The sequence below is a fragment of the Astyanax mexicanus genome, chromosome 5, assembly GCF_023375975.1.
Source record: "Astyanax mexicanus isolate ESR-SI-001 chromosome 5, AstMex3_surface, whole genome shotgun sequence".
NCBI classification, from domain to species: Eukaryota; Metazoa; Chordata; class Actinopteri; order Characiformes; family Acestrorhamphidae; genus Astyanax; species Astyanax mexicanus.
The window spans coordinates 56,649,427-56,661,142 of NC_064412.1; positions in this window are offsets into that span (position 1 = coordinate 56,649,427).

An 11,716-nucleotide genomic window follows, 5' to 3' on the forward strand; every position below is an offset into this window, starting at 1 on the left:
CTGCACATGTAACCGAACTCCACACGGGTTCTTCTGATCATCAGCGTGTAATTTATGAGAGCGTTATTAAGATCTGGAACAGTGAAGAAGTTGAGCTCTGTTATTCTGACACTGTCTACATCAGGGGTGTCAAACTCATTTTGGCCGAGGGCCACATTGGCATATTGGCTGTCCTCTGAGGGCCAGATGTAACTTATAAATATAAGAAAATGTAACCAAATGTAATATATGTAAATTAATGTAATTACTCCTTAATGTTAAATAACTCTCAATATATTATTTATTCAATCAAATATTACAGTTGCATGGAAAAAATGTTTGCTTGTTGCTCTATTAACATAAATCCTGTTATGAAATCCAAAAACTCCATCAATCAAGAACGAAACTATACAAGTGAATAGAAATGACATAAAATACAAGTTATATTAACTTTGATCAAAACGTTTGATACTGAAAAGAGGCTTAATAAATATAAAATCAAAAATTGTGAGCTGTGACAGATTTAGCATTTCCTCATCCAACCACTAGTGGGAGCTGCAGCAGCACAAGCCCACAGTCTTTACTGAGTCAGAGCTACAGCCCGGCCACGGGCTACAGGACTCAGCTGAGCCAGTCTGGAGCGTTTTTAAAATTTTAAGTTCTTCTGTGTATGAAATAAAATAACCCCACTAACCGGATAATACAGCTCTCTACAGTTCATCTTTCAGCCCAAGCAGCTAACAGCAGCAGTTTAGAGCAGCCATCCCGGAGTCACTGCTGGGATTACATTATAAACAGGTCAGTTAGCGCGCTGCTAACCTCAGGATGTTTATAACTACGGAGTTTAGTGGACACACCACGGCAGCAAGGTTAGACTGTTGAAGGCTACTGGAGACTATTAAAGGCTATTGGAGGTTATTGAAAGTGTTATTGGGGGCAGAAATCAGTAAAGGCTGGTTAGATAAGTGATTCACCTCCTCGTCCTTTGCTGAGGTGAAACTGCGACTAGCGATGTCACAGTGATGTTTATTAACCTCATTAAAACAGATTTTATCAGCTATTGTCTTATAAATATTTACACATAATTTATATCTCTTCTAAAAAGCGTTTATTTTGGTCATACCGGTCTCAACGTCAACGTTTCTTTTTCTGGATATTATGGGATAAACATGTCTCAATTCCACCCGCGAAGTTACACCTTCCCTCCGGCAGGGTTTCCACATCAATGACTACACTGCCGTGTAGTGGCAGTAAGCCGTAACTTTGCGGGTAATACAATCGACAAGCATTGTGGGAAATGTATTTTTTGGTCAAAGAACGCTTCTGACCTATTTATTATAGACACTAAGATTTTACAAGCTCTCGCGGGCCACATAAAAAGACGTGGCGGGCCACATTTGGCCCGCGGGCCTTGTGTTTGACACATGTGGTCTACATCATAAAAATGACGAGAGCAAAACAAAAGCTAAAAGAGGCAGGTAATTGGGATGGCTGTGCATCGGGGCTCCTCCGGTCTCGATGGGACTGAGGAAAGCGTAGTTAGGTGTCTTTTTTCATCTGTCGTGATTTTATCTCCACAGAGAAAAAGCAACGAGTGTTCAACAAACAATAAATCTGGACGATGAAACACAGAATACAAGTGAGGCTTCAGTACGAATAACAGCACTGTCAGAGTAACAGGTCTTTATCATGAGTATTTATTTGTATGTTAAAATGTTGGTGGTTATGTGCTTTATTATTTTATCACCTTACAACCAAAACCCAATTGCAGAACAATTGATCTCAAAGCAGGTAGGAAAAAAGAAGAAAGGAAAACATGGGATCGAACCCGTGTCGTCAGGGTTGCGTTCCGATACACTTTCGCTGCCGCAGCTATTAAATTAGGGCAGAGCCGGGGACAAAAACATCCTTATAAGGACAAAAAGACAGGGGAGGTATGTAAACAAAAGCTCGCCAGAGAAGCATTTTATTTCTTAATTTTTTTCATTATCCTTTATTATAGTTCAAACATCCTCACGGGCCAGATGTTTCATGCTTGCTTTCATTCCTGTCATCTATTGCCGACCCATATGATAGACCAAAACACAGTAGCACATAATTGTGAAGTGGAATGAAAATTATATCGTATTTTTCACACTATAAGGTGCACTTAAAATCCTTTAATTTTCCCAAAAATCTGTAGTGCGCCTTCTGTATGAATTCTAGTAGGCAGACATTATAGAGCAGTTAAGTCACTCCACTGAAGTACAGAGTTATACAGGAGCATCGAACTGGAGCAGTATTAGCATTAGCCGATAACCACTATTTCCCCGTTCAGAGGTGAGTATTATCAGCCTGTAACCTGCTCCTAACACTGGCTAGCACTGCTGGAGCAGCATTGTCATCAGCCCATAACCGCAATAAGCGCTAGCTCTTTCAGTGTAGATTTACATCCAGTACTCATTTGACATTTGACTACAGTTTTGTTTACTTAGCTTTACTTAACTTAGTTAGCTACTCCCCACCACCACCCAGTGGCGAGACCTGGTGAATTAGTAGTTCCTTATAGGAACCTTAGCAACACTTTAGCAACCATCTAGCCATCAGTTAGCAACACCTAGCAACACCATAGCAGCTACCACACATCATAGCAACATCTTGGCAACCACATTGAAACAGCTTAATAACCACATTGAAATCACTTAGCAACACCATAGCAACCACTTACCTGGGATACCTTAGCGATTAGTGTGAGCCATATTAGCCGCACAACCCTCCAGCATTTCATCCAATTTTGCAATCAATCAATTTTCTATTTATTACTGTTAATGTTGAATTTCAGAATTAGCCATCCATCATTTGTTGGAGGTGCAGAGCTGCATTATCCTAGCTAGCATTTTCTTTAATGGTATTTAATATTATTTTAGCTGCTAGCGAATAAAAGCAGACAAAAAAGGCACTAAATATCTTTTTTGGGCTTTCCATCCCGTCCCTATGTTTTTTTGATCTGGTTTGGGGTTGTATTATGAGCTGTGTTTGTTGAGGAACACAAACACCCATTCACAAGGTTTCGCAACCATATCCAGCGATGCATCATAGTCAGAGAGTTATTGATCCATCCTCTTCGGTCCATCTCCCAGGCCTCGCTCTCAATCAGGCTCTCTTCATCTGCTCCACCTCCACTTCAGAACAAAAACAAATCTGTCTCAGGCAATATAACCGCAGGGGACATTATGTCTTTAAAGCAGGAGACAAGTGCAGGACGCAGGACTGAACCTCACAATTACAAGAGTCGTGTTCCCTGTGGTTGTGAACATCACGTTCAGGTAATGGATCAGTGTAGCCTTCTCGCTGCTCAGACCACACGGTTTAGCCGTGGGTTTGATGACTGTGATGTGGAATAAAAATTAAAGAAATCAGTTTCTGAATTAGTTTCTCTGATTTTGCTATTTATAGGTTTATGTTTGAGTAAAATGAAGATTGTTGTTTTATTCTATAAACTACAGACAACATTTCTCCCAAATTACAAATAAAAATATTCTCATTTAGAGCATTTATTTGCAGAAAATGAGAAATGACTGAAATTACAAAAAAGATGCAGAGCTTTCAGACCTCAAATAATACAAAGAAAACAAGTTCATATTCATAAAGTTTTAAGAGTTCAGAAATAATCAATATTTGGTGGAATAACTATAATAAATAAATAATCGCAGTTTTTTTCATGCATCTTGGCATCATGTTCTCCTCCACCAGTCTTACACACTGCTTTTGGATAACTTTATGCTGCTTTACTCCTGGTGCAAAAATTCAAGCAGTTCAGTTTGGTGGTTTGATGGTTTGTGATCATCCATCTTCCTCTAGATTATATTACAGAGGTTTTTAATTTGGTAAAATCAAAGAATCTCATCATTTTTAAATGATCTCTTATTTTTTTTACAGAGCTGTATTTGCTGGTTTACCTGTTATTAAAAAAAGTTGGCACTGATACCTTAAATCAATAGATATATTAGAAATAGTTAGAAAGTATAATAGAAATGATAAAAAATAAGGACATTTATTTGTCATTTTAGCTATGGGTTTGATGGCTGTGAAGTGGAATAAAAATTAGCAGGAATCAGAACATTGGCGTATTTGAATCTGTGTCTCGAGTGGACCTGAAAAGCTGTCTTTTGTCCCTGATCTATTGAATTTGGCTGAATTGCGCTCGCAGGGTGGTCACTGAAAGCAGTTACCTCCATTTTCCTCCACATAAGAACTAATGTAATAAGCGGCCTTGACACTTCATTACTGCTGGTGATAAATGGTCTCCCATTGTCATGACAAGGACAATTTTTTCCTGATCTTTTGTCGATAGAGACAATGAACGTTACGGGGGCTGTGTGAAAACTCCTGGGACCTGTTAGTGACCAAGCACCTGCAACTTTTACCTGCACTTCAGTCTTCAGGCTAAAGTGCCAAAGAAAGCAATATTTAGAGCGATGCTACGAAAGAACTGTTTTGTGTTCCTAAAGAAGCTTTAATGCATGAAAATCTCAAAATCCTTTGTGCTTTATAAGAGTTTCAGGTGTGTCTGTAATGTAACTAAGCAATAATACAATAAAAGGGCCCTATTTGTGCGATCTATAGGTGAGCTGTCAAGTGTGCTCCATGCAGTGTAATTTAGGGCGTGTCAGTGTGACTTTGCTATCATAACAATGGGAAAAGTACACCTTGCGCAGCTCAAAACATGCAAATTAATGCATTAATTAATTCTCCTTATCAATGGTGGGTATGTTTTGTCCGGAACGTTTCATAAACCATCAGTGTGTCACTTGCCATTCCCTTTAAGAGCCAAGAGCTATTACTTTGTCGGATTGCTATTTTAATAGCACAGTGCTTAGAGCTGCTAGAAAAGAGCATGGATGAAATGCTGGATGGTTGTGCAGCTAACATGGCTCACAATGATCGCTAAGGTATCCCAAGTAAGTAGTTGCTATGGTGTTGCTAATTGGTTGATAGGTGGTTGCTAAGGTTTTGCCTGGTGGTTGATAAGGTTTTTACTATGATGCTAGGTGGGTCCTAAGGTGTTGCTATGGTATCCATGTTGGTTGCTATGCAGTTCAATGTCATAGCACACCTGGCTATGGAAAGTGACATGCTGATGGTTCATTGCATGTTACACACAAAATACCTAGAACTGCATAGCAACCAACATGGATACCATAGCAACACTTTAGAAATGTCCTAGCAACCACTCACCAACACCTTAGCAACCACCTGGCAACACCATATCAACACCATCGAAACCACCACAGATACCTAAGCAACAATTTAGCAACCACTTACTTTAGCAACACCGTAGCTTAACAACCACATTGCAACCATTCAGCAACACCATAGCAACCACTTACCTGTGATACCTTAGTGATCACTGTATGCCATGTTAGATGCACAACCATCCAGCATTTCATCCATGCACTTTTATAGCAGAAGCGATGCGCCTTTAAAATAGCAAAAATACGCCGAAGTCAGAGCACAACTGGCTCTTAAAGGGAATGATGAAAAAAAGGGGATGACACGCTGATGTTTTATTGCACGTTACACCCAAAATTAACCACATTTTCAGTATGATTAAATAAGAAAGTTAGTACATGCCTTCAAGACGCGCAAGGTGTACTTTTCCCGTCATTATGATAGCAAAGACACACTGACACACCATAAATCAAGATGCATGGTGTACGGTTGATCGCTAAAATAAGGACCTTACTGTATTAAACCATTCATTACAACTGCACTGAATTAGAGTACGGTTTGGAGAAGGAATCCACGCTTTTGTCTGCAATAAAAAGACTGTTTTCACTTCTAAATTCACACTGTTTATTCTGTATTACACTTCTATGATTTCTGCTGTCGTTAGAAATGACCCTCGAGTCCATTTTTAGTAGGAATGCACTTCCGAAGGACTCTCATCCAGCGCTAAACATCAGTTGAATGTTTGTGTCACACTCTTCTTTCAGTTCCCATGAAACCTAACGAGGAAAACAGGCTCATTAATCCAGAGTGAGATCTGCCATAGCAACAAGATCCCATTTCTTATCATCAGCGCTGGTAAAAACAGGTTATACAAAAAAAAAAAAAAAAAAAAGATCATCTAATGAAACTACATGATGACTCCATTCATTACTTTAATGTTGGTACTTATTGTAGAAACACATCGGAAACTAGAGGATCAGGCCTCAGACTGATTGAGTGGTAATTTCTGAGGGCTGAGTGCTCTGACACCTATACAAATTATAAAACTGATTTACACAATATATACAGCTTATATTAAAAAAATACAATCATGTGCACAGTGTGGTTTAAGCTTATTATTGCTATTATGGACACATTCGGAGAAGAATCAGCTCAGTAGAAAATACAATATAACTGGAAGAGTATCATGTATAATTGCTGAACATACAATGACAGGAGATTCTGAAGAAGATTACTGAACTTTTGTACATGAGCATATATTTATATAAAGCTCTGGAAAAAAATAAAAGAGCACCTAAAATGATGAGTTTCTTTAATTTTACCAAATTAAAAACCTCTGCAATATAATCAAGAGGAAGATGGATGATCACAAACCATCAAACCACCAAACTGAACTGCTTGAATTTTTGCACCAGGAGTAAAGCAGCATAAAGTTATCCAAAAGCAGTGTGCAAGACTGGTGGAGGAGGAGAACATGATGCCAAGATGCATGAAAAAAACTGTGATTAAAAACCACCAGGATTATTTATAACTCTTAAAACTTTATGAATATTATGAACTTGTTTTCGCATTCCTCCGAGCGTTAGCGATGTGATGCTACTCAGCAGTTCAAAAAGAGGCGGAGTCTGACTTCACATGTATCGGAGGAGGCGTGTGTTGGGGCATTACTAGTGATAGGGGGAGTCCTAATGAGTGGGTTGGGTATTTGGCCTTGTAAATTTGGTAGAAAATGGGAAAAAAAATTTAATAAAAATAAAAAGATAACAATGGTGGCTGATATGTGAATATCTGACAGCCAAGGTAAATGTAATAAAGATTATTTAGTCTTTTAAGAGATGAAATATATGACTTAATATATAAATATTGATTTTTATTATTAAGTCACTTTTGCAAGAACCTCATCAGGTAGATTTTTTTTATTATTATAAATTGGAAACATGTAAAATGTAAAAAAAAAAAATGTAATATGTAATAAGTGCTCCTTTATTTTTTCTTTAATAACTTTACATAAAAATGCAGAGCAGCTAAAGAACTGAAAGTGGGGTGGATGGATGGATGGATGTGTGGATGTTGGGAGGGTGGGGGTAAGTGGGGGGGTGGAGGTGCGTTATGCACAATTTATTATTTTAAACACTGAGCATCTGAAAATCTGACACGATAATTAGATTATAAAGTTCACCATAATACATCACGCAACATTCGACAATGCTGATATTTAATGGTGTGTTTATAGAGTGACCCAGGGTGGCTGCAAAGCTGATTAATTTACTTTACACATTACAATACAGTAGAGAACATTACACAACATAATCTACGCCAAAACACCGACCCAATCATTAACACCACTGCCCATTTAATAAGATTTACCCACCATTAAGGTCAGTGTTTTTACACACATCAGTGTCTCAGCGCTGGGCTGAGAGGAGCTGTTCAGTCCGATGTATCTGACTATACATCCACACCCACATGGAGCAGGCTGGAGGATAATGTGAATTAATGATCAGTATAAAGTATACGAATCTAGGTAAAAAAAAAAATATATATATATATTGTTACATGAAAAAAATAAAAAATAAAAACTATTTAAGCACATTATTTAAGGCAATAAAGCACATATTAAATGTAATAAATAATAGTTGCACAATTTAAAATGATATTCAATTCCTGTTAAGCAGTTATTACAGTGTTACAAGGTAATTGCAACTGTTCAGGCATGTTAACGCTAATGTTGCTGAGTGGTTGCTGAGGTGTAGCTATGCGTTTTCTAGGCAGTTGCTGTGATGTTGCTTGGGAGTTGCGACGGTATCCCAGTTGGTCGTTATGATGTTGCTAAGATCTTGTTTAAAGGATTGCAACTGTTTTTCAGCCATTAGCAATAATGTTGCTGAATGGTTGCTAAGGTGTTGCTATGATGTTGCAAAGAGCTTGCTTATAGGATGTTTCAGTATCGCAAGTTGATTGCCTCTGTTTTTCAGGCAGTGGCGATAATATTGCTTAATGGTTGCTAAGCTGCTCCTACGTGGTTGATACGATGGGCAGCTGCTGTGGCGTTGCTTGGGAATTGCTATGGTATCTCTGGTGGTTGCTATGATGTTGCTAAGAGCTTGCTTATAGGATGTTACACTATCGCAAGTTGATTGCCTCTGTTTTTCATGCAGTGGCGATAATATTGCTTAATGGTTGCTAAGCTGCTCCTAGGTGGTTGATATGATGGGAAGTTGCTATGGTCTTACCTGGGGTTCAAGTCCAGTCCAGATTTCTGCAACTTGATATGTCTGAGGAAGCAGTGCACAAACCCAACTTTTACCTCAACAATAAACAGAATACTAAGCATAATAAATAACATTGCTGTTCCTCTAAATGAGCTCCTTGCGAATCATTAACTACCATAAGTGAGTAATAACTACAAAAAACAAAAACAAGTTTAAATAGTGAAAAATTGGCGACAACGCTTGATCTCAAGATTAGAAAGATGCTGCTTCTTCACCAGAAAAAATGTGGGCAAGCCTTTTTAGACAGTCTACTGCAGCTAATAACACTGTCTTTAAAATCTCATTTGTTCCACCCCACAGACCCCGTTTTAAATTACGGCTCGTGTTCTCGTCAGCTGAAAGCTAATGGACAATAGCCTTCCACATGACAGGATGGTCAGAAATCTGAATATGACACTTATCACTGCAGACGTTCCCCTGGAACGGCTTTGAAGCCCACCGTGTTAGTATGCTAACCCTGTTGTTTTCTCTATTATTGCTTTCACAGGGGACAACATGGCCCTGCTTCTGCTGCAAATATGGCTCTCCTGTTTGTCAGACTCAGTCTATCACTCAGGATGAATGGTCTTGATGGGGCGGGGTAACAAAACATGGTCCCAGCTATTGGGAAAAGGCACGGTTTATCCCTCTATATCACTTTCGCATCCTTGTTGTTGGACTCTTTGTGTCTAGTATGGTTATCAGGAGTCTGAATGGCTGACCTTAGTCATGGCTTAGCCGTTCCAATAAACACTCCACCAAAAACACTGCTTTTGGATAACTAAACATGCACTAGGTCAAATTGACCCTGGAACACCATTGCTGTTCCTGAAAAATGAATATAATAGGAGGGTTAAACAACACATTTCGATTACTTTTTCATGACTTTTCCATGCAATGTTCATGACCATGCAGTCTTAAAAACACCAGTGCAGACATGGTCAAACAATAATAAACTATAATCAAAATTGATAATAGGCCTAAAATGAATTATTTAAGCAATGTTGACACAGAATCTTCATTAATAAAATGTGTGTTAAATCCTAAAAGAGATTCATTGTTTAGGGCTTAATTACTAAACTAACTGATATGATGTATTTGTCAGCTTAAAATATAGATTCTCTGTCAATAAAAAAAAACATTTGTAGAGCAAATTTCCATGACTTTTCCAAAACTTTCTGGGTAATTTTATTTTTCCAAAACTTATCCAGGCCTGGAAATTGCTTTTTCGAAATTCCATGATTTTTCCAGGTTTGTATGAACCCTGTTCTGCAGTGAGGGTGTATGGTCACACACTTTGACAGCTCACTCTGTCTAGAGAGTGAATCCCGCTCCACAAAGCATCGGCCTCATCATTCACAGATGAATAAAGTTGTCAATAAAATATATTGGTAAATGATGGATACATTTAGATGCTGCAGTCTTATCTAAAAGGCGGTGGGGGCCGCACATGCTGGTTCATGGCAGGTCATTATGTTGCTGTCTATTAAAAACGATTTTTGCCGTAACAGGGTGAAAAATGGCCTCAGCGCTGTTGAGTGTTGTATGTTGAATGGAAGGGCTGGAAGGTATAGAAACCTCATAACACTGTTATAACACAAAAAACGACAACTGCTTTTTTTTTTTATTGACATTCAATGACGCATCGTATTAGTATCGTATGTTACAGATTATAAGGTGCACTATCAATTAAAGTCTAATTTCTGATGTATTTTTAAAACTTATGTGTTATTAAGCAACACTAGTAAAGATGCCCATATCAAAGTGAGCAAGGGTGTCGTCATGTTTGCCTTTTATTTGGGAAGTGCCAAAGTAAGCAAAACTGTAATTCTTAAATTAATAAGATTTCTCTCCTGAAAACTGTTTATTTAGGTGAGTAAAGCACTTCTGTTCATTTACAGTAAGCTTGGATTTCCAATATTTTGTCTAAGCTGGACGTAAATCCTGCTATCAGCTAGCGGCTTGTCCCACTTAACTTGTTTTAACACGATAAACACGCAGACTATAGTCCAATATACTATACCACTGTAGTTAGCGGCTAATGCTAATACTGCTCCAGCTTTAGTGCTGGAGAAACTTCACTGAAAACCCACCCTTATAATGCTGTACTTTAGAGGAGTGGCTTTACTGCTCCTTAATACCTGACTGGTAGAATTGATACATAAGGAGCACCGGATTACGAGGAAATTAAAGGATTTTAATGATATAATATCGTTCACAACATTGAAAAATGCTGGCAACACTTGCAGGTTGTTATTAGCTAACTAATAAAATCACTAGCAATAGTTAAAAAAGGGTAAAAGTCTACTATGATTCACGGTTCTAATGGGATAAAAACATCACTTACCTAATGCATGTTTTCTTCGCTTCAATCTCTTGGACTAGGGCAAAATAAACCTCCTGATTTTTGTAATTATAGACCAAAAGTATAAACAAAAATGTATTTTATGTAATTATGACCTCCAAACTTGTAAGTAGGAATTACCGAGGAAGACTTAAAGGCTGAAATTTCATAGAATTGTAGTGAATTAATGTAGCCTGTAGCAGTTTACCAGCCTTTTTAGTGAGCTGTAAAGGTTACCCCAGCCTGCGGAATAGGCCGTAACAGCTGCACACACAGGTACTAGAAATGTAAAGAGTAGCAGAGAAGTGTAGGTTGCTTGTATAAAACCAATAATCAGAATAATGTTGATGAAATATATTTACTTGACTTTATTAAGTAGAACATTTTAAAGAGTTAAATGAATTACAAACAGCCAGTACTGAGTGGACAAATCCTGCATCAGAATCCTACAGTGTTCTTAATGAGAGAATACTTCCATCTAGTGGAGTATAATAGAAATGCATTTATATTGCTTTATTTGCTATGAATAAGATCAAAGAGCGCTTTAATTCATAAGCTTCAAACAATCAGAGGAATTACTTTGCACTAATATATTGGAAGTAAAGAAAGAATGAATGAAAAGTAACAAAACCACAGCTTGTTATTTAAAGAAAGCTGGCCATGGTGATAAAACAAAACAAAACAAAACAGTGTCATTGACCAACCAAGCAAAAAGACAATAGAGAACAGTTGTTAAAGGTGAAATGTGGTGTGAAATGGACTTTGGCTCTTGGGTTGTAGTGAAACATGATAACTAGTGCAAACCTTAGTTTAGAAAATAGACAGTGCTCGAGATACGGGCATAGAGTTATCCATACAAAGAAATGGCTATTTTTACACCAATAACAAGCTTAAAATAGCTCCAACCTTCATTGGTAGAATTGTGAGGGCC